This window comes from Callospermophilus lateralis, unplaced genomic scaffold (assembly GCF_048772815.1).
Source record: "Callospermophilus lateralis isolate mCalLat2 unplaced genomic scaffold, mCalLat2.hap1 Scaffold_65, whole genome shotgun sequence".
In the NCBI taxonomy this organism is placed as follows: domain Eukaryota; kingdom Metazoa; phylum Chordata; class Mammalia; order Rodentia; family Sciuridae; genus Callospermophilus; species Callospermophilus lateralis.
Window position 1 is genome coordinate 4,336,932 of NW_027514826.1, and position 25,356 is coordinate 4,362,287.

The window sequence follows — 25,356 nt, forward strand, 5'->3', positions numbered from 1 at the left end:
TTCTACTAACACAAAAACAGAGAAGAGCACCACAAAATCCCACCACCCCGCCCCAATCACCATCAGCCATCATGACAGCACCCTGACCTCCAGCAGCCCTTAGTCAATCCTACCCTCACCACACCTCAGCCTTTCCCCTGGCCCATTGTAATTCTGAAGGAAATTCTGGACATCATTTCAGACATCAATTTCACAGTGTGCATCTCTAAGATAAGGTCTTCCATAAAAAGCCAACTGCAATACCATTACCACACTAAAAAAAAAAAAAAAAAGATGATTAGATGATTCCTTGATATCATCAATTTTTCACACAATATTCACATTCCTACTAGTTTCATAAATGTCAAAAAATGGCATTTGTTTTTCAAAACCCATATCCAATTAAGACCCACATCTTACAACTGATTGACATGCAGAATGAAATGTTTAAAACATAAATCCGATGGTGTCACTTCCCGTCTCTCCTCCCCACGCTGAACATCCTCCAGTGGCTTCTCGGTGCTTTAGGATAAAAATGTAAATCATTTCACGTGCCTGAACTTTTGTGCCCCTCTCTGTTCTCATTTTGACCACCAGGCTCAGGCTGCAGCCACAGGACATTTTTTTTTAGATCCTGGAACATGCTGCAGGTCTTCCTGTGTCATGGGTTCCTCACCCATGCTGTTCCCTCTGCCTCGAGGGCTTCCTCTCCCACCCTCTTTGCCTCTTCGTCTAGCTAACACCTGCACTTTCTTAAATGTGATATCCTCAGAGAAACTGTCTCTGCCCTTCCAGATCAGATTATGGCATTTTCCTCAGATTTTAATGTTACAGATGCTCCTTGACTTCAGTGGGATTATTTCCCAATAAATGCAATTAAGATAAAATATCCTAAGTCAAATGCATTTTGAATACACCTAATGCTGAACATCACGGGTTAGCCTGCCTAGTTTACACAAATTCAGAACACTCACATTAACCCACAGTTGGACAAAATCTCCTAACCCAAAGTCTATTTTATAAAAACATGTTAAATATCTCATGAAATTTAGTTAATAAAAACAGAACAGTTGTATGGGTACATTTTTTCAACATTATAAAGTCACAGTAAGTCAGGGACTATCTATGTATTCTTTAACATGAAGACTGATTAATATTTATTGATCTGGCTTGATGATTAACTATTTGAGTACAAAGACTATTTGTTTTGTTTGCTCACACAATACCTGGCAAAAAGACATTAATAAACATTTGTTGGATAAGTAATAAACACTCTTCCCTCAACCCTAGATGTTCATGGTAATTGACTGAATCTTCTTGAACTTAAGCCATTTAATTAGGTGGGGAATGGACAAGCTTATCCTAAATTCCATATGGAGATGTGCTGGATTCAGGAGAGCCAAACCATCTTGGAGAAGAGAAACAACATTGGAGGATGTCCGTTTCCTGACTTCACAATTGGCGACAAAGCCACAGTGCGGTACAGCCCGGTGTATAAGTAGAGGGTGGTACCGCTTTTACAGAATCCTCCTAGAACAAAGATCTCAGATCCTCACTGTACCAAGCACACATCGCTGACAGGTAAGAGCTGTCACTTGCATGGACGGTCAACGCCTCTCCCAGCCCACCTCTCAGCTTGTTTCACCCGAGTAGACCTCTGAGACAGTGTGGCAGGCCAGATCCCTCCAGCCAGATCTGTCCCAACACAAACCTGAGTTACACATTTCTGCCCTCTGTTATGTGATGTCAAGTTTTCCCACTGGGACGGGTGTCCTTTACTTCTCTACCCCACTGCATCCTGAACTGGACCACTGACTCACCTTGACCAATGGAATGTACATGGAAGAGACAATGGCATGTGGGTCCCCAAGTCTGCCCACATCTCCTTTGCACCTATCACTTGCTACCTTTTAGTTTGGACTAGTTTAGTTGATTTCATATTTTCATTTGAAAATGACATTTAAAATCTTAATACTTTTTTTAAAAGGAAAACCCAAAAAATACTTTTTAAATTTCTTCATTTAAGTTGAAGGAATGTTTTTCTATATGGAGGTATTAGAAGCTAATTTTTTTTGTTTTTAAATAGTTACTTAGCCTGAAACATGCAATCAAATTGACAATGAGTTGGAAGATAGCATCACCAACTTTTTAAAGTAAAGAAATATAAAAGTGCACTGCACAACTTAGGCCAAACTCACCAGTGGTTCTCTATTCTTCACTAGACGAATTATTTTTACAGAGTCTTCCTCATCGTCAATATCATCAGGCATAGGAGGCAGTACAGGATCATAATTCTTCTGAGCCACAGCATCATGTACAGAGAGTAAAGCCTGTAGAATTCAAAAGTTGGTAAAAACAATTAATCAAACACAAAAGGGCAAACACTTCAAACTGTAAAGAAAACAGAAATAGTGTTTTGATTTTGGCCTGGTGGTAGCAAATCAACTTCTTGAAAGGGGTCTTTTATAAACAGGATGGTAAGCAGAACCTGAAGCTGGCAGTGCGACCTAGCTGCACCTCTATCTCCAGGGTCATGTATGTTCTGTTTATTATAGCAATATTAACAAAAATCAAGGTATAGAATCAATCTACGTGTCCACCATTGAATAAGTGATATCTATACATAATGAAATATAGGCTCATGTACTACAAAAATGAATGAAATTTTGTCATTTGGAGCAACAGGTGAGGAGGACATTATGTGTTAAATAAGCAAGGCACAGAAAGACCAACATTTCATGTTTTCAATAATATGTGGAAACTAAAAAAGCTGACTTCATAGAAGCAGTGGGCAGGACAGTGATTACTAAAAGCTGGGAAGAGGAGGGTTGGTTAATGGATACAAAAATATATATAGGAGGATTAAGTTTTAATGTTCTATAATGCAGCAGGGTGAATGCAATCGAAAATAAAGTGCTGAGTATTTCAAAATAACTAAAAAAGAGAATTTTCAATATTACCAACACAAAGAAATGATAATGTTTAAGGTGATGGACATGCTAATTATCCATTTGATCATTGTATCCCGCTGTAGCCCATAAATATGTAAAATTGTGTGTTAATTTAATAAATACTACCAGAAAGAATTAAATACATGATTCTTAAGGGAAAGTGATTTCACTCTCCAGGGAACATTTGGCAATGTTTGGAGGCATTTTTGATTGTCACAATTTTGGGGTTGCTACTGCCATCTAGTGCACAGAGGCAAGGGATGCTCCTAAATACCAGCACAAAGAACAATCCTCTTACCCCCAAAACAATTATCCAGCCAAAAATGTCAAAACAGTGCCAAGGTTGAAAAACTCTTCTGCTATAGTTTGGATATGTGGTTTGTACCCCAAAGGCTCATGTACTAGAGGTCTACCTTCCAAAGCACTATTAAGTGGTAGTAGAACCTTTAAGAGTTAGTGCCTACTGGGAGGGAATTAGGTCAAAGTGGGTATCATTATGGGAACAGATTATTCTCAAAAGAGAAGTTAGCTCTTGAGAGTGGATTGTTAAATTCAAGACCACCCAGGCACCTGGCCTCTTCTACACATGACCTGTTCCCTTCTTGTTTATCTACCTGTTTTAATGAAGCCCAAGGAGTCCTTTACAAACTCCAAGAGGCCCAAACAATGGAACTGCCCAATCTTGGATTTTCACCTTCCAAAACTGTAAACTAACTAACCCTATTTTTTTTAAATAAGCATGCAGATTTAAGTATTTTATTATAGCAATAGTAAACAGAGTAATAACAGAGTAATACATTCTGAACTACAAGGAACGATCCCTGAAGCAGGAGAAGTTCTTCTCACCTGAGAGAGGGAAAAACACAACACATTGAGAAGAGTTGTCACATAGACTTCAACAGTTAAAAATAGGCCCAAGATTAAGTGTTGCTATGGTGTCATCTAGCAAAGCTTAAACACAAGCCTCTGAAGGATCAAAATGTTTCCAAATAACTTCACTATTTAACAGAAAAACTCTTGAGATTTTTATTTACAGAAACACAAAATTACCCAGCTTCATGAGAGAAAACCCACAATGATTGAAATTCAATCAAAAGTTGCCAGCTATCCAAAGAAATCAGAAAATATTACTTATAATGAAGGGAAAAAAATAAAGCAATAGAAGCAAGCCCCCAAATTACAAAGGTATCAGAACTAGATAAAATCAAACCCTGAAATTACACAAGTAAATAGACAGTAGATAAGGAAATTAAGTTGTTATAATAGTTATATTCTAAATGTTCAAATACCTGTGAGACTGAAACAGGAGATATGAAATATGGTTAAAAAAAGATTCAAAGCAAACATCTAGAGATGAAAAATGTAATGTATGAAATAGAAAAATTACACTAAATGAGATTACGGTAAGTTAGATACTGAAAAAGTAAACTAATAGGCAAATTAATACAATATATCCAAAAAGAAACACAAAAGAGAAGAAATGTTTTAAAATGATGAAAGGAATATTAGCGAGCTGTGGGACAACTCTGAGTGACTTACTATAGTAATTGGCACTTCCAAAGAAAGGTAGAGTGATGAAAAATATTTCAAGAAATATGGCAGAAAATTGTCCAAATTTGATATTGGAAAAAAAACCCCACATAGTCAAGATCAAAGTACCAAAGCAAAAGAAACATAAGATCAAATTGCTTAAACACAGTGAGAAAATTATTCAAATCGCCCAAAGGTGGCAAGGTGGAGGTCGTGGTATATAACATATGAAAGAATGATTATCAAAAAGGAAAGCATACTTCTCATAATAAATAATATGAGCCACAAGACAATAGAGTAATATCTTATTATCTCAAAATACTTGAAAAATATTTTTAACCTAGGATTCCATACCCAGCAAAAATATCTTTTACCTGGCATGTAGTAAGAACAATACAAATAGCTAATGAAAATATTTGTAAGTAAAGCAATTTTCATTTTTGCAATAGTATATGCAATATTAAGAGTACCAGCTGTACACATCTTTTCTCACTAGCCAAAATTAAGGAGATATCTGGATTCCAGAATAACTTTATGGACTTCAAGTTTATTATTTGTAATAGGTCTGCTTTACAAATACTGTTGTTTAGCAACATTTTTACTATGGACAACTAAAAGTCATTTTGTATTCCATTTTCCTGTTTTAACTATGATGATTTTATTTTTCAATATATAGATTTTTCCTGTCAAAAGGCAACTTAAATGAAAATTGTGTTTCCATATGCCATAACCACCAATCACAACTGATGGGTTTACCTGTTGCTCAGAAGGATCTGCAGGAAATTGAACACTAGGCCTTGTAACTCATCTGGCTCCAAGCTTTCAGTGCCTCAGACCCCCTGGAGTCAACTCTAAGTTCTAAGTATCTGTCAGGTTCACAGAATTGAGTATCCAGCTCATAAGGATAAGGAACACTGATTTATCCCTCCAGAAGGAAGCTTAACTTTTTCCTTTAGCATGCTTTAATGAAGCCTCATCCATCCTGCATGCTCTAACAATGAGTAATTTCTGATAAGTGAATGCTTTCGAAAGCTAAAAAGTTACAAAAAAAATTTATTTTATCCTACCAAATTCTCCCTGACTTCCTAAATTATAATACCATGTTTTCAAGATAGTGTCACTTCACTATTTTATCCAAATGAGCCCCTGGATGATGACTCATACCAGTTAATTTGCCTTTACTGCAGCAATTTGATGGCTAAAAGTGGTTCCTAGTTGTTAGTGAGTGACAATGATTTTCCTAGAAACAAAATTTCTGTATAGACCAAAATTGCTCCATTAATGCAGGAAGCATCTGGCTACTCATTAACTTTTCCTTTTCTCCCCATCTGTCATTTCTTTTATGTCTTATTGTTTTTCCTAGACTTTAAAGATCGAAACAATAGGACTTTGTAGATACTTTTGACTTATAAAAATAATTTATTTTTGGATGTGTTAATTGATAATTTATGTTGGTATCATCTTTAAAAATCTTCTCAGCTGAGACTATTTTTATGGACTGGCAAATCATTTTCTCTGTTAAAGACTTAAGAGCAACAGGCTATATGAGACAAGTATTGGCAACCCTTCAAAGCAAGTGATTATGAAAAAGTGAAATGAATAGAATCATGACTTTATATTATTATGAATTAAAGAACATGAATGAAAACCTTAATAGGTATATGAATATGCTGAATTATCTTATATGAAGATATAAGAGATGTAAAAGATTATAATGGAATAAAAATTCCAAATGTTTAATAATTTCCATTGATTTCAATTTACTGGGAATCCCCTATGTTCCAAGCTATGTGCTATAAACAAACAAGATCATCTCTCTGGTACAGCCATAAGAAAAACAGACTTGCATTCTTTGTTGACTACAGAACACAGAATACCCCTAAAACACAACACGCACAAACATGTTAAATGTCCAGTTTAGTTAGTTTCTGAGTGCAAATTTTTGAGCTTCATTGTTCCTAATACTCAAAAGAGAGTTATATGCAACTTTGTGTATAAACTTGTATAGGACCATGTTTATGTAAAGATTACTTTCATATAGTTACATTTACAAAAAAAGATCAAACAAAAAATGTCTTTGACAGATTTTACATAAAACAGGTTGAATACTGTGATTAATACTGATCACACTAGAAGTAAACATACAGTTAAAACATCAAGAAGAAAACCCAAACAAATCCAGAAAATTTAAACAAGTCAGGATAGTAAACTTATCAATATTTGCTAGAGACTATTGAGAAATTTTTAACATCAATACCAATAGGACATAAACAATAACCATGGAAACTTATCAAATTCAAAAATCAAACTCAGCTTTTATGATTTTATATTGTTTTTATCTAACATTTATGCTTTTAATATAGCTTATGTAATGCTTATATGTTACATATATATTTAATTTATATAAGGCTTTTATATGCCATATAAAACATGTAAAATTTATATATGCTTCTATAATTCAACACTGTGAATAAACAGGCCAAGTACTCAGCTGAAGAAGCTGGAGGGGAAGACAAACCAATAGAAATCAAAGGAAGGTAAAAGAAGAAAAAACTGAGAAACAGAATTGATGTTAAATAGTCAGTTATTTTGAGAGATTAGGCAAACAGTTTTTGCTATGCACAGTAAAAAAAAAAAGATAAAAGAAAATATGTACATTGGTAGTATTGGGAAATGAGATAGAACTTCAGATATGAATCAAGTAGGAAAAAATGCAGAGTACCACTAATAAATCTAAAAATCTATAAAAAGAGTGTTAAGTTTTCTAGGAAAAATTAAAACAACTCTAGAAGAGGTTGAAAATCAGATTAATGACAACACAAGAATCTGAAAGAACTATCAAAAAGTTTTCTTCCCAGATGGTCCTAGTACTAAGGGACTGTATTAATGTTTTCGATGCTACTTATAAGCATTGCATCACTCAAGAAAACCATGAAAATATTTTTGATTTCTTTTCTAATTCTTTTTTAAAATAATTTTTAGTTGTCAATGGACATTTATTTATTTATATGCAGTGCTGAGACTTGAACCCAGTGCCTCACCCATGCTACACAAAAGCTCTACCACTGAGCCACCACCCCAACCCTTCTTTTCTAATTCTTTTAAGACATGGGGTCTTGCACAGATTGGCCCAGCACCACTCCTGACTACAATTTCTTTTTCAAAAGTGTCAGAACCAAACTGTAAAACCTAAACACAATGCATAAAATGATAATACCACAACTCTTGCATCAGAGTGGATTTTTAAAAAATATCTGAGTATTACATTAGAAAATCACATGGTTAGCATAGGCGAGGTTGTGGGAAGCCGTTCTTGCACGTGACCGAGATACCTCCCTGACTGGGTGTGAGGCGCTCAGACCAGCTGAGTCAGAGCTTTCCCCACCCTTTCCAGGTGGGGGGGCTTGTCCCTGTGGGGGTGTGGCTGACCATTGACCTGGAAATCAATCACTGACCCTGACTTTGGAATGCTGTCTCCCTTGACCTTCACTGGATGGAATTTTCCCCTGAATTTTTTGTTCCCCCATAAAAGCCCACTCTCTGGCGTGCTTCTTCCTCTCTTTCCTGCTGGTCTTTTGTGTAAACCTCGCTACCGCCAGGTGGATCGAGGCAGGAGCCAGGAAGGGCTGTCTCTGAGCTGGGCAAGAAAAAGGTAAATTGAGTTTATGTGTCTTTATTTTGAGCTCACTAGTTAACTTCTATGTTTGGAACCTCTAGTATGAAGCTAGAATGCTGGTCGCGTGGCAGACGAGGTGCTTAGCAACTCAGTGAGACCCTGTTTCTAAATAAAATACAAAATGGGGCTGGGTATGTGGCTCAGTGGTTGCATTCCCCTGAGTTCAATCCCTAGTACCCGCTTCCAAAAACGAACAAGCTAGCAATAACCACCCAAATTTTTAAATATGAATGTACAACAATTCACTGATATGATAAAAAATATATTTTTATTCAACATTCCATAAAATTCTGTAATATAGCCAGGTGCAGTGGCACACACCTATAATCCCAGCAACTCAGGAGGGTGAGGCAGGAGGATCAATAGTTCAAAGCCAGCCTCAGAAATAGCAAGGCACTAAGCAACTTAGTGAGACCCTGACTCTAAATAAAGTACAAAATAGGGCTGGGGATGTGGCTCAGTGTTGAATGGCCCCAAGTTCAGTCCCTGGTACCAAAATAAAAAATTCTGTAATATACAAAAAATGTACATCATAGTGTTTTTTAAATAATAGAAAAACAGAAATGACAGAAAGACCCACTTATAAGTGATAAATTAAGCAGATAATTATATTCATCCCAAGAGAAGTTCACAAAATACCCAAATGTTAAAACCAAACAAACCCACAGTTAAGTAGCATATTCTATGATCACATTTATGTTGGAAAATGTACATTTAATATTGATATTTAGGAAAAAATGGAAAGGTAATTCAGCCAGCTAAGGACAGTTATTCCCCAAAGGTATATGAACATATAATTCACAGAAAAAACAGTGAGGAAGAGTTATTAATCTTCATTAAAAGCAATGAGAAATGTGGCTTCTGAACTTTGTCCACAGTTTGAATTAAAAACACAATTATGTATCATCAAAAAAGAATATATGTTTGCTTTTGTCTTTATCAAGAAAACTTTTAAAAGATAAAATTAAAGTTTCACATTTTACTAAGGACAAAAATCATAAATCATTTATATAAAGTACTCATTCTAAACTCATTCAGAGATTTTAAAAAACTCCTATGGGTATGAGCATGTGTATGTGTTTCTGTCTGTGTCTGTCTGTCTCTATTCTTGTGAACACTTCTCTATCCCATGATCAAATAATCTTTTTGTTGTTGTTGTTGTTTTGTTGCAAATTTCTTCTTTTTGCAGTACTGGGGCTGAAACCTAGGGTCTCATACATGCTGGGCAAGAGCTCTACCATTGACCTAATATCTCATGGTCCATTTTTTTTTTTTTTTTGGCCGGGGGTGGGAGGGGGTGCTGGGGATTGAACTCAGGGGCACTCAACTACTGAGCCACGTCCCCAGTCCTATTTTGTATTTTATTTAGAGACAGGGTCTCATTGAGTTGCTTAGTGCCTCGCCATTGCTGAGGCTGGCTTTGAACCCTGATCCTGCTGTTTCAGCCTCCCAAGCCACTGGGATTACAGGCATGTGCCACCATGCCCAGCACATGGTCCAATTTTTTTTATACTTCAGGCTTTATCCTATTTGGAATCCATTCTAGTGGGGATTTTTCTTTTCTATTTCCTCCCCCAAATATCATGTACTAATGTTATCCCTCAAAATGACCTGTCCCCCATTTCCTTCATCAGGGCCACAATCATATTCCTCTTCCATTATTTCCACAGACTCCCAACTGACCTTCCTTGATTACAGTATTTCATTCCACCCACCCTTCATCCCTCAAAACTGTTCCATATTCTACGTATGGAGTGATTTTGTCACTGTCCTATTTAAGACCTTTCATGACTCTTCACTACACTTTGGATGAAATCCAAACTTACCATGTTCAAAATTAGGGTGGTCATATAATAAAACATAAATAAGGAAGCAACTGAAAGTAAAAGAAGGCCTATTAATAATAATCCTTAACTACAAGCATAAGCCAGATTCTGTGGGACAAGCCCAACTCAAAAGGCTTGACTTCCTGCTCCAAACCCTTGCCCTGTCCTCTCTCACAGGCTACTGTCCAGTCATGCTGAAATTTAAGAGACTTCACATACTATGCATTTGCCCTAAAACCTTTATTCTTCACACTCTGCCGACGACCCATTCCACATGCCCCTGTTCTGTTCTGGTTACCCCGTATTCAACCTTCAGGCCTTCCTCTATAGTTTTCCTCAACCAAAGTTTGGATTAGCACCATTCCTATATGTTTCACATCATTTCATTTGTTTTCCCTTTTTTTCAACCCAATATTTCTCCTATGCCTTCATTAATCTATTTACTACAAGTCGTATCTCCAGAGGGCCTGGCACACAGTAGGCATTGAATAAATATCTGAAAAAAATATCTATTTCTAGCAACATTTACAAATCACCAAAGAAAAGTTCTAAAGCTTTTTGAAAAGAGTTATTAGCAAATCTGAGGAATACACATATTATTTTTCTATAGTGGCTGCATATTTGGTTGTTTATACCTGAGTGTTTTAAAAAAAGTCATATTAGGGCTGGGGCTAGGGACTCGGTGGTGGAGTGCTTGCCTTGCATGTGTGAGGTACTGGGTTCAATCCTCAATACTACATAAAAATAAATAAATAAAATAAAGGTATTGTGTCCATCTACAAATAAGAATATTTAAAAAAAGGTGAAATTACTTGGTAAGCATATGTCAGGTTTTCTTTCAGTTACTATGAATAAAATATTTAAAATAGAATAATCATCTAAACAGTAAATAATTTTTTATCTGCTAAAAATGACAGACAACACTCAAATTAACATACCAGAATTACATAATTCATATTTCAACTGTCAGTTCAACTAATAGCCCGTGAATAGATAACATATTCTACCGTACTTTGCTGTTGTTTTAAAAGAGGGAAAATAAAGCAAATATTTTAATTTAATTCCTAGGACCAAAAGAATTGACTGATTTTTTTCTGAAAAATGTCCAACATGTATTTTAGGGCTGAGCTTTTTAAAGAATTTCTTATAGGTGACATTCAAAATGATGGCAGTTAATACAAATGACTTCAAGGAAAGCTGTATAATATGTTAGGTGAAAAATGGAAGAAAGATATGTCCTTCCCAACACTGGCTAATCACGGATTGTCATTGCCAACTGAAACATTATGTGTCTGAAATATCATCTGCTTTTTACTCATATTTAATATACATCTTTTACGCTGACCTCTCATCCATTCTATTGTCGCACTGTTAAATATGAAAAAATAAACAACATAATCCATATAAAATACATTCCATACAATTAAATTTAACCAATTATTAAATTTTATCAAATGGGATCTTCATAATACCATCTAAGTCATATCTCCTTTTTAAACCAAATGCCAATCTACCTCTTGTATAATCTATTTTTAGCCATTCCATTTCAAACAATGTTGAGTAGAATACCAAAGTCACTTTTAAAAAAATCTGAAACATTCCTCTTTAGTTTCTAATGTCGTTGAACCAAGTTAATAATCTCAGAGAGGGATTTGACAAGCTTCTCATAGCTCACCTCACCCTGCTCTGGTGATACTAACTTTTTACATACGGTTGATACTAAACAGAGCTTTAAATCTCAAGATTTAAAGAAATCTTGACAGTGGTCTCCACAAATCTCCTTCTTGGAGTGCTTAACCATGTGGCACCCTTTCTTTTTAATATTAAGCAACTTTTCTGTTCTAATTTGATCTTTGTTCTTTTAGAAATAAAATTTAATTAGACTCCTAAACCTTTAGAAATTAATTACCCTCACATTATTATTCATAGTCCATTTACTTCTGACTTCAATACATTCATGTACTTATAAGGATTAGATACTATGGCCCATTTTATACTTCATTTCAATAACTTTAAAAAAAAAATTTGGTTGTTGATGGACCTTTACTTATTAATTTATATGTGGTGCTGAGAATACAACCCAGTGCCTTACACATGCTAGGCAAGCACTCTACCACTGAGCTACAACCTCAGCCCTGATTTCAAAAACTTTTTAAAAATATAAATTTTAAAAGCAAATACAGCACAATTTCAAAGGGATATTTCTCCAAGAAGGCAAAAATAAGTTTTTGTACCTGAACATAAGTTTTCATTCAACACTCTATCTATCCTTATCAGTATTCATCATAAGACAACTGATCATTTTAATTATGCAATTATAAAATTCATATGTAATTGTGACTCATGGAAACCATTTTACACACAGTTGCAGTAGTTTCAAATTCTCAATGTATGCATTATAGAATTTTATGTACTGATAACCTTAGAATAAGAGCAAGACAATTGTGAAATGCCTTCTCCAAACCAATCACATTCAGAAAATAAATAAATAAGTGAATAAATAATAAACTCTGAGGAAGCAGGCAAGACAGAATTGAAGTCTATCAATATTTTAAGACATATTTGACACTGGACAACTGCTCTATTCTATAAAATGGCATGATATTTTGAAACATGAATTAGTATAAGGATAGAAAATGGGGCAGTGGAAGGGGGAAAGAAGAGTGCCAAAATAATCCTACAGAAAAATAGAGATATTTGTCAAATATATTAAAGTAATCATTAACTGGCCAAGTTAAATGAACCTAAACAAAATCATTGTGGTTCTGTATTTTGTATTCTTAATTTCACTGTAAAGGAAAACGAACTTGAAGCTGCACTATCTTAAGCCAACTTAAATACTGAGTTTCCCAGTTAAAGTAATGGGTAGTACTTGTCACAACATTATAATTCTTTCACCTTACTAGGATTCGGGCTAATAAAATACTGTGTACTATTTGAAAATACATTCAGTTGAAAATTCATGCCTGAAACACAATTCATCTGAAGACTCAGAAAGTGGCCCTTTCAGAAGGTATTTATTTCAGGAGTAACATGTCCTCACCTTCACATTGGGTTTGGCAGTAGTTTCAACAGCTCTCTGATCTCACTGTTTAATGGCTTGTTCTGAAGCTCTTCAGCCAGCTGCAAGGAAGATTACATTGACATGAGTAACGTTTAGCAAGAGCATTGTGAGGTTCTGTGCAGAACTAAGAATCTATTTTGCTCAAGGTTATTACTTTCCAGTATTTAAGTCAGCATGAAAGAAATCAATCAGTGCTCTTCTTTTCTGGTCCTTAGAAGAGCAGATTCAAGCCCAGGCTCTGGGCTGAGTACAACCTGCGAGATCATATCAGCCACGTCACTTCTGATTTATTGCAGTGAGGGCAAATCCCAGCACTTCATCTGTGTGAATGGTCTTTTGCACGTAGACAAAGGACCATTTGTAAAAAGAACTGGATCAAGTTTAGACACTGTGCAAAAAAAAAAAAAAAAAAAAAAAAGATGGAGAGTTTTTGAATGAGGTGGTGAAATCCACAGGGTTTCCAAAAATCCACAGTAGCTGTGCTGTTTATAACTCGGGTAAAACGAACTAGAATGATCCTAATAGAGTAAATGACCTGAAACTTTTATTATGTTTATCTACACAGACTAAGAAGTCTATTAAATAAAAACCAAGTTAATCATAAACCCATAATAAATGGAGAACTACTCTGGCACCAAAAATGCTGACTGTACTTTATTGTAATGATCAACAATTCCCATTTGTCAATTTGATATGAAGAAAGAACTGGAACTTTGAATCTGCCTCATATTCTTCAATAAGAATGTTTTGAATGTTCTTACCACAAAGTAATGGTATATGTTTGAGTTGTTGGGTAAGCTAATTAATCATATGTGTGTGGGGGGGGGGGTGTGTGTGTAGGAGTGTGTGTATAGGGGGGTGTGTGTGTAGGGGTGTGTGTGTGTGTATGTGTCTCAAAATATCACACTGTGTACCATAAATACGTACAACTGTCTTATCTTTTGCCAGTTATAAATAAAAACTTGAGACTTTCCTATTAAAATTTCTCAGTAAGGATCATATAATTCTATAAGAAAATCAAGACACAAATAAAAAAAAGATAAAGTTTACGCAACATAAGGTTTATAATTCAAAGTATATAAAAGCATTTTATCTTAAAATACTGCATGAATTTTCCATTTGCCCCTACTGTTTCTTTTATGCTAAAAACAATGGTTCTTATCTTTGGAAATGGACTTTTCGTACAGAAAATAAAATCAGAGAAAGTTGACAAATAACATTACAAAAATTGCTTTTACTTTTTCAGGGTAACATTTTTATAGAATTCTTAACTTACAAAAAGATACAAAAGGCTCTTCATATTCTTTACTCACTTAATACATAATAATATATGTTTAACAATTAAGTATAATGTTATAGTGAATTAAAATACTGTGTTGATCATATTTAATAGTAAGGTCTACTATTTTATTTTATTTTACTTTTTCTGCAGTGCTAGGAATCAACTCTAGGGCCTCCCATATGTTAGGCAAGTGCTCTACCCCTGAGTTCTATTCTCAATCTCATATTCTAATTTAAAAAAAAAAAATTACTATGTACTATGCTTGGGGCTCAATTACATAGGTCTGTACACAATTTTTTCCTAAAACCCTCAGCAGTAGTTGTTTGAAAACTGGTTTTAAAGCCTTTTTCAAATGTTAGCTGCAGCTTAATTATGTAACTATATATATACTTTTATTCACCTTTGTTTCAAAAGTTTTAGTTTTACAATGCAGAAGTAAGCTTCCTCATTAAACACATGTATTGAAACATATGTCTGGAGATAAAAATATAGAATGGAAAATATTTGAGGACTAAACCAATACACATAACTGGATTGTTATTACATATGTTTTAATTTCTAAATTAGGATACAAAACATCAAAGCAAATGAACTTCTGAAAATGTTCAATTCTTTTTTTCTTACTATATTATGGTCCTGGCATTTTACTAAACTGAACTACAGTTTGCCTTATGGTGATACAGGAAAAAAATTAAGAGCAACAAATAAGTTACAGGATATCACTACCACACACTAAACACATTTCTCGTCTAGCTGAGTGTCCTTTATAGTTTATCCACGTGTGCTCTCAATTAATCCGAATCCTAAAGTTAACAGTAGGAATCAGCAAGTTTGTTTCCCCTCCCACAGGCTTAAAATAAAATTATAGCTATAGGAAATTAAGTACTCCATCAATGCCAACTGCTTCTAAAAATTTATTTTTTGGTTATGAAGGTAATTTGGAAAGGTCTAATATCCATAAATCATCACTGTGCTTTATAATCCATTTTAAAAACAATTCTGTCTTTTTATGTATTTCATATGCCTCACTCCTATCCTAGTACCTGTCATTTTTTAGTACTGTCAGCAATATAACTATCTCATTTGTCTTTATTTCTCCAAAGCTTTCCCCTTGTCTGTGACTTTCTCAGAACACCAATGCCTGACAGTTTCTTTCTCTCCATAGAGTTTGAAGCCTAAAATTTCTATTACGTCGTTACTAAGGCAGAACAAAGGGGTAGCTGCATGCACAATTTTTAGAACAGGAAAGTGAATGAAAATCAACATAATATCAGCATAAGCTCAGTGATAACAGGGCTTTTGGAAACATTTGCAACTTCTTCTGGTTTTCACTCGTAGGATCACACACATCTGTCTGCACTAGGATGAGTTCCACCTCTGCCAGGCCTGCGGCAGACACGTCCCGTGAGCTCAGAAAGGCACACTTACGTCATTGGCCAAGGCCGCCGCACCATGGAGAATGGGCACCGGGCTCTGCTTCTCATAGTGGAGTTTTTCATGAATCTGGAAGAAAATCAAACAAATGTGAGCTTACCTGCTAGCAAACAATCACAGATATTTAAAAATTTTTATAACTGTACATAGAATTGGATTCCTTGGACTTTTTTCTATAGCCATGTGTTTAAATAAACCTAAAGGTGGCACATATGTATACAAAATTCATCTATTACTGTGATCCAATATTTATTATGTGGAGTGAAATAGAAAAGCATCGTCATTAAATAGGACCGACCCACATAGAAATTAAACCTTAGGTTTTCCTCCTGAATAAACATGTCACGTTTCTAAAGCTCTATAATTTCTAAAATATATAGCTTGGATACCTCACGTATTATTTGTAGTTTATTTTCCTTAAAACATAAGTAAAACAAAGCAATAAGTCAGCAGCAACACTATGAGAGGTTGGCACGTAGGAGCCACCAAGAATCAGCAATTGGTGTGATGAATACCTGGGTATCAAGTCCAGAAACACCTTACCAAGCACTCTGTTCCTGTTACCTATTGCTCATTTATTTTTGAACTCCCTAACCTTTACCCCAAATTCAGATTTCAATGAAACAAAGAGATTCCTCATAACTACAGACATTTCTCCATATTACAAAACACGTAACTTATATTAACTAAAAGGAATTTAGCCCTTCATTTCCTATCATTGTGACCCAAGAAACACAAAGGCAAGAATCTATTTTAATGCTTCATGAGGCAAACTGAGTCCTTAAGAAAATCTCATACTAGAAAGTTGAGAAGTAAATGATGCTTCGATAAAGGTGTACCTGTTGGTACTTAAGTTTAATCTATTTCAGCTCTTACATAGGTGTACTTCATATTTTTTACTTGAAAACTCACTTTAGCAGCTTCTATATGCAGTTAAAGAAAATGTCCCACAATGTACGAAAACCAGTTGCACCTCACAATTTCCTGTCTTTAATAGGTATCAAATAATATGCTTTTTAATTATACTCGAAGCTAACCAAACTCCCCTGTAAAAGTCTGGAAGACTGATTTTATTTTGATTAGCCAGAGGCTATTGCTAAGAGAGGATTTTATTATGTTTTTGGCAACCTGGTATATAATGTAAAGCATCTGGGCAAGAACTGTGACAGTTATGATATTATCAGAATGATCAGGACAATATTTTTACTTAATATCTTGGAGCCTTCAAACATTTATCACATTGAGGTAATAAACAAATTTTAAAGAACAAAAACCATAAAAATAATAAGATCTGATTTAAGAAACTATTAAAGTATAGTTTGAAACAAAAACCAGCCATACTAAAAGCTAAGCTAAATTTGGTTAAATAATTATCAAGAATTAGGTCATTTTGACATATATGATCATGGAACACTGAACTTAGCCTATTATAAAACTCATCCAGCTTTACTGCAATTACTTGTTTAAATGTCTTCTTTCCTGATATAATAAATATAGAAGCGTATACTTATTGGGCACTTACCAACGTAAGTTACCTATATAACAGTTGTTAGCAATACTAACAATATAGTCTTTAGTGAGTTTTATCTCTTCATTCCTTATCCATTATGGGAACATGAAGAGGTAGATAGTAAAATTGTCTCACTTTACAGATAAACAGATATATAGGAGTTAAATAACTTGCTACACTCTCGCAGACAGTAAAAAAGCCAGAACTGGACTCTCAAGCTCCAGCCATCTGGCTCCACGTCAGAGCTCTTAATCACCCACTTTCCTGCCTCTCAGACCAACAAGTCGAGAGCCTGTGTTCCTCACTGGGTGCTTTCAGTGCTGAGTGAACATGACCTCATAACTACAGGGCACGGAAAGGACTCAGGAGAGAGATGGCAAGGAATAGTAAAGGTCCCCAACAACTAAAAGGATTATGCTGGCTCCTCTCCATCCTTCTCCCTTATCTCTTCTTTCTGATGGTTCCCAGTTTTCCTGGATTAATACTGTAATTATACCCTAAAATTATATTCTCCAAAGAAACTGACTCTGCTTCTTCTGAGTGTCTTATAAAAACAAACAGTTCCTCCTCCATCATCTTCTGGGTAAGCACCAAGTAAGATAATAGCCCACACCCTCACCTCCCCATCCCTGGACTTTGTACTATTATCAAGAATTTTCTAAATGTTCTTCAAGAATTGCAAAATGCTAGCAATCCCAGATTGATACATGCTTTATTTCACTAGTCTTAAAATCTTAAAAATTAAGTTGGGAGGAAAGTTAAAAAAGATATATACACGTGAAATAATTTTGAGCTATTCCTTGTTTCTAAAAATTAGTATTTATAATATCCAGGGAATAAAATCATCTTAAAATTCTAATAAAATAAATAAAAATAAACAGGTATCACCTATAGATACCATTCAAGGCCAGCCAACAAAACTTGCTGTGAGGCTGAAATGCTCTATAGCTACTTGTGCAACGTGGCTACTGAGCACTTGAACTGGACTAATGTACTTGGGAAACTGAATTTTTAATTTTATGTCATTTGGCTTAATTCAAATTGAAATACATGTGGCAACTAGCTTTTCTGTTGGAGAACACAGCCTACCTTTACATTACACTCTCTATAATTTTCCTTTATAGTCCAGAAAAATTCACTAATGTAGCTTGGCAAATTGCTCTGAGTAGGAACATTTTAAAATCCAGTAGACAGATGTATAACCAAAGAGGTACCTTAATTATCAACACCTATTATTAAATGGAAGGCAAAATCTCATTTATTTTTAACTATATATTTCCCTCAGCAGATCCAACCATATAATGATAACAGTGTGCTTTCATTTTTCTCCCATGAGCATGAGGAATAAGGGAAAGAATTCAGGGAGGAAAGGAGTTAGGGAAAAAGATGTCTGGAGAGAAAGAAAGACATACCTACTCCACAGAAAGCTCCTAAAATAATGACATGCTGAAATATCTAAAATATACTATTAAGAGGACATCTCAAAATCTACATATATTATGCTGTATTAAACGGTGCATATGTATGTGTCCCTAAGAATTTGTTTTCTAATTTTCTAAAGTTACAGTAGAGTTAGAAAAAGTCAGTTAAAAATCAAATTTACTCTTAACATGGCCCAAATGTTAAGAGCTACTATACTGGCTGACCCTAATAAACTGCCCAAACACAAGGCAACATATCATACTGCTCTTTTCCAACAGAGAATTCCAACAGTTGTACTTGACTACAGTAACAGAAGGTAGAACTTTTTTCAAATGGCAGATTTCCCATCCAAATTAGTTCTTCTGAAAATAATATATATATATATATATATATATATATATATATATATATATATATATATTTATTATATCTTTCAGTATCTGGGTACATACCAAAAAGGTTGCCTGAAAATATAACCTGAGACCTTCCTAAGCTAAAGGTTTATGTGATTAAAAACATCTATGAGGTAAATCCTTGAGAATTGACTATAACTACAAAAAAATTTTCTGTGGCCTAAAATCATTCTTCCACTGGTAGGTACAAAAAAAATCATCAGGACTAAATGAGATCCTCGCACTCAGAGCAATCATGGTTCTAAAATATGGCCCTAATCTTAGACCTGAACCTGAACTCCCAGAGGTAGCATCCAGGAGCATGTGCTGTTAATTAGTTCCCTGGGGTTATTTTGAAGTTCAAGAAACACTAAGTTCATCTCTTTCCCTCCAATTACAGATGGGGAACTAATAAATCATTCAGGAGAGAGTCCATGTTCAGGCCTTCACATTAGAACTTTGTGACCTGAGAATGAATGACCCAAAGGCACTTGTTTCAGCAGCCACATATAGCCAGCCAGAGTAAGGGCAGCCAACTTCCAGCCCACAGGCATCTCCCTCTCCAGAGCTTGGTGTGTGGCCTTTGAAACAAGTGGAAAGGGAAGGAGAAAAAAACAGAAACCTATCATTACATTCTGCACTGAAATTAGATTACAAGTAATGTGGTGAAGAGCCTTTAATAGACTAGAAATATTCTCACAGAGATGCCAGTCAATTCTGTGCAGAAGAACTAGCTAGTAAAACTTTAAACAAACAATTATTTAAACAACAAGTTATTCTACTTCTCTGCAAGGCTGCTGAAGGCAGAACAGAAGAAGAGTTTTCTTAGGAGAGCTGGTCTCCAAATCTGAGGTCAAGACCAAGATGTAATTCAAAGTAACTACCCCTCCAGGCATTATCTCAGGTACCACCAGTCTATGGACAACAGTTAACTAATGCTGTGTGCTCCTCACTGGCCCCCATACCTAGTCAACCCCCCCTTTTCTCCCAAGAGGTACTGTGACTATTACTAATAATGCTGGCATTAAGCAGATGTATTATCAATTAAAGGAGTTTGTATTTTTCATTTTAAGAAATAAAAACAACAGAGACATTTTTCAATTAATGAAATAATTCTGAGAAAATATCACACCAAAGGATAATCTTATAGAACTAACAGAGTAGAAAAAGAAAAAACTGAGCCAGGCATGAATCTGAAGGCTGAGGTGGGATAGGAGAATTGCCAAGTTGGAGGCCAGCCTGGGCCACATAATTAGAACCTATCTCAAAACTTAAAGTATAAACTAAAAGGGCTGAGGATGTATATCAGTGGTAGAGCACACCTGGGTTCAATATCCAGCAAAAGAAGTGGGAAGAAAAAGGATGGGAAGGAGAATGAAACAGCAAAAAAGTTAACTAAGAGGTTCAAGATGCAGATTCCTGCTCCAGTTTCAATGCTGTGAAACTAAGCCATCAGAAAGATAGGGAATCGGAGAGGGAAGCATTGAAAATGATCAAGTCCTTTTGAAATTGAATTAATTTATAGCTCTGTAGATAGCTCTTTTAATTGAAACTGAAATCAAGTCTACCTGATTATAATATCAACGAAATTTTTTTTAAAAGCAGAGCCTATCAGTGATTGCTTTGATCTGTTTTGTTTTTTGCTTTCAAAAGTACTCAAGAATGGCAATGAATTCAGAGTGGAAATCATGACAGCCACTTGAGTCTCATTTAACTCTAGCAATGACACTCACCAATGACCATTTATCCCTAGATTCTACTTTCCCACTTTTACCACTACACTCTGAGTGAGACCATCCTTTCAGGCCCCAGTGTGTACCTACATCCACTTACAGCTCTATAAATAGCAACAGCCAGGCCCTACACAGTGACCAGCCACCTGTGAAATTAGCATCAAATGATCTGATCAGGTTTCTTTACTATCTCTCCTCCTCTTCGCCCTGGGCCCAAAATCCAGATGCTGCTGTGCGTCACATTTCCCTTGATGGGTGGAGAAAAGACCTGATGCCAACACAGGATGGCCACTTCACCATAGCATTTCAAATGACTTAAAACAGAAAAGGTCGAAATTTTAATACCAAATCTTCAATATTTATTTTGTAAGTTTTGAGCCCTACGAAATTTATAACAAAAGTTCTATTTCCAAGAAATTAAACACAAAATATTCTGTTATTTTATAATCAATTTAACTTAATAAAGTCAAAAACAAAAATCTAAAAATATTAACTAAATTTTACATGATTAAATATCAATGGGGACTGAAAAGGAAAAGAACTCTAAAGATGACAGGCAGCTTATGACTGGTACACATAGAGAAAATGTATTTCCATTATTTATTATTTCCTTTAATTATGAGACTTCTTGCCTAGGTTAGGAAACCTAAAACGGCAGGGGCTTGTTTGTTTTGTAAAGCTCAGAAACAAGTGTTCTCTGTCCTTCCTAATGTAGGGGCACTTAATGCGAAAAGATAGCCTTTCCAATTCATTTAAAAAACATGGATTTATTGAGCACACACTGTATGTAGGACCCACAGCTAGAACTTAAGGGATCAACATGTAAAAAACAATGTTTCTAAAATTGTTATACACACACACACACACACACACAAACACACACACTGAACTATAGCAACTATATGCAGTACCTTATTTTATACATGAATAAATATAGTTTAAATGAAATGTAAAAATGACAGTCATTTTTCAATGTTCAGCCTATCACTATTTCATAGTCCACAGCCATGCCTCACTCCAAATGCACTTACAAGAAAGTCTGTTAGGGTAAGTACTAGCCTATTTAAGAGGAAGTTCAGAAGGCAGTTAGCAAATGCTCCTTACTGATAGTGGTAGCATGCACCTCAATCCTACCCACTGGCCCCTTGCTGCCTCACAAGCCCCTCTGCCTACCCCCAAGAAACCACTAGAAAACTAGTTGACTTATTCTCAGTGTTAGTTTTATAAGAACATAAAACATACCTTTCTTTTCTCTTACCATTCTTTAAGATCAGAATCAATAACTTCTCAGGAATATCATGTACTCTAAATCTAAAATTATGCCCCTTACATGTGAGACGACTAACTCCCCAATCTGACTGCTTACTACAAATAACTGAGAGCTTTAAAAAAAGAAAAATACATTGAAAGTCCCATCATACAGCAATCCTCGTTTACCTGGTCTTGAGTGTGTATGTGTGTGTGTGTGTGTGTGTGTGTGTGTGTTTTAAAGTCCCTGGATGATTCTAATGCACATGGCTAGCACTTCATTAAGTGTGGTCTCTGGACCAGGAACACCAGTGGCATCTGGGAACTTCTTAGAAATTCAGAGTTGAGGGTGTGCTCATCAGTAAAGGACCTGGGTTTGATCCCCAGAACCACAAAAGGGAGGTGGTGAGAAGAAACGATAAGAATAAGAAAGAAGGAAGGAGAGATAATGAGGGGAGGAGACAGGGTCTAAGTTGTCCAAACTGGCCTCAAATTTGAGATTCTCTTGGCCTCTGCCTCCTAATTAACTGGAATTACAGTGTGGGCTACGGCACATGGCGACTATCGGTATTTCAGCAAGGCTTCCAAGTGATTCTGAGGCACATTAACATCCAAGAACCACTACACTAGAAAACCTAAAAATATTTAAGAATTACTGTACTGTTGATTCATTTTTAAGGCATTTACATCTTACCTTTACAATTAGATAATAAAGTCCTCAAAAGGGCTGGGGATGTGGCTCAAGCGGTAGCGTGCTCGCCTGGCATGCGTGCGGCCCGGGTTTGATCCTTAGCACCACATACAGACAAAGATGTTGTGTCCGCCAATAACTAAAATAAAAAAATAAATATTAAAAAATTTTCTCTCTCTCTCTCTCACTCTCTCTTTAAAAAAAATAAATAAAGTCCTCAAAGGAAGAAAATGAACCTTCTAAATATCCCTATAGCCAGTACTGTGCCTTACACAGGTAGGTGCTTTGTTAATGTTTAATGGCTTATCGTTCAGCCAGCCTATATGTGGAATCATAAGCCACACGCTCCACAGAAAAAAGGGAGGGCTCTATGCCAATATAAATTGGCATGAGTGGTCTGTCCCCAGAAACTTGATTAAACGCCAATTCCTTCTAAACCTACAGGAGTCAGCTGTTCCCATACTATCCAAAAATCCTCTTCTTTTAATCAAGAGTTACAAGAAGAAATTTGGAAAAAATTATCCTGAAGAAGAAATTTTTCTTCAAAGTCTGTTTTTAAAAGAAAGAAAGAAAAATTATTGGGGAATGATTTTATATTAAAATCAATAATAATCAATCATCTATTGAATAAAAACACTTCATTGGACTTCATTAAAGATTCCACTATTTCTAAGAAATCAAAGCTCAGACCAGATGCAATGGTGCATGCCGTTGAAATAGGAGGATTCCAAGTTCAAAGTCAGCCTCAGCAACTTAGTGAGACCCTATCTCAAAAAATAAAAGAGCTGGGGACCTGGCTCAGTGGTTAAGCACCCCTGGGTTCAATACTTGAAACCTTAAAACAATAAAAGCTCAAAGGCCTTAGAGTAAAATAGTAGCACCTATAGGGAATTATTCTAAAACCTAGCTTTCTGAGAATCATCTACATAAAGGGAAGCATTCACAGGAATTGCTCAAAAAATGTTAGTTGCTCCCATAAGAATATGGGTGCAAGACCTTCAATTAAAGCAAAGTGTGTTCTCAGAACTACAAAGTGTACAAATGACTATTAGAAAGTTGCTTAAGTAACAGAGCTTGAAATAAATACAACCATTCCATTAATACAACCAGAAAACTTTAGTAGTCTAGAAATCCTAAGTGACAGATAAGAAAATGGCATGGGGCAGGCATAATGGGATAGATTTCCTCCATTTATGATAGCCTCCGCTGATTTATTGTGACCATGCTTTCTGAGATTACCTGAGACTGCCCAAGAATTAAGGAAAGTCATGTAATTCTAAAGTTCCCTTTAGATACAATGCCTTTATTATTTTCCAAACATATTAAGTTGTTCTCACCATAGAAGGGCAAGTACAGGCACCAAGCGGGAAAAGTGGTTATGATGGTTACTTCAAAAACCACTTTTGAGTTCAAAGCTAGCCTTAGCAAAAGCAAGGCACCAAGCAAATCAGTGAGACCCTTTCTTTAAAATTTAAATTTAAAAAATACAAAATAGGACTGGGGATATGACTCAGTGGTCGAATGGCCCTGAGTTCAACCCCTGGTAACCGTACTCCCACCCCTACCCCCAAAGAAAAACCACTTTGAGTTTATTTTTGCTCTCAATAAAAGAAGCTTCATCTCGAGTAGGAATCAGGATGCACTCTTGAGTAAACTGCTTTCCACAGTCAGGGATTAATGATTAGCAAACTGGCTGTGTTCCTCCCCAGGTCAAAGAATGGTGATGCTGAAAGTGGCTGTACATACTACACATGGTTAAAAATCATGCTGTCAAACACAGACAGGTAACAGGGAGCCTGAAAAGTTAGGAATCTCCATAGAAAGGGCAAGAGACACAGGGATAAGCACATACCATGGTATTTCTTGTTATCTCATAGATCCCAGAGCCACCTAAGGAAACAAAAATGACTCCTCATTATTAACTCCTAGGTTTGCTAAACAAACAAGCACATTAGATCCATAGCCAGGGATACCAGCACATATAGAAATCACTTTGGGAGACAGGGGAGATACTGGAATTGCACTCAGGGGCACTGAACCGCTGAGCCACATCCTCAGCCCTATTTTGTATTTTATTTAGAGACAAAGTCTCACTGAGTTGTTTAGTGCCTTGCTTTTTGCTGAGTCTGGCTTTGAATTCTCGATCCTCCTGCCTCAGATTCCTGAGCTGCTGGGATTACAGGTGTGCACCACCACACCCAGCAGAAATCACTTTTTATGAGTATTTCTTATGGTTCCACAGTTGTATTCATGGCTTATTGTCTTTTAAAGAACAGCAGAAAATGAAACTTTAAAATATTTTTAGAGGTTCCCCAGTACCCATCCCTTCTGTGCCACACCCAGAACTTCTTGAATACCTTCACTTACATAAGACTTATTTACATTTTTCAAAATGTTACCAGAGTGCTGTTCCTAAAACAGAATAATACTGTATTTGCCTTCTAATTCAGTCATGGTTCTACATTAGGAAAGAAAAAAAAAAAAAGCTACCCCATCTTAGAAATCATACAGATTTGAAGACAAATACATACACAAATTTTTAAGTGTTATCACCTATAATATAGGCTGAAAATTCCAAATGTTTATTTTCCCCCCACAAATAGTTCCCCTAACACAAA

At 35.7% G+C, this 25,356-nt stretch overlaps 1 long non-coding RNA gene across 1 annotated transcript; it reads right to left on the minus strand.

Moving 5' to 3' along the window:
- Positions 1 to 72: 72 nt before the first annotated feature.
- Positions 73 to 24,629, minus strand: LOC143389864 (uncharacterized). The gene is made up of 6 exons (XR_013090182.1): positions 24,591 to 24,629; positions 22,742 to 22,877; positions 15,737 to 15,811; positions 13,006 to 13,085; positions 2,178 to 2,309; positions 73 to 253 (listed from the first exon to the last, which is right to left on the minus strand). It is a non-coding gene; the product is annotated as an uncharacterized LOC143389864 (long non-coding RNA).
- Positions 24,630 to 25,356: the final 727 nt, after the last annotated feature.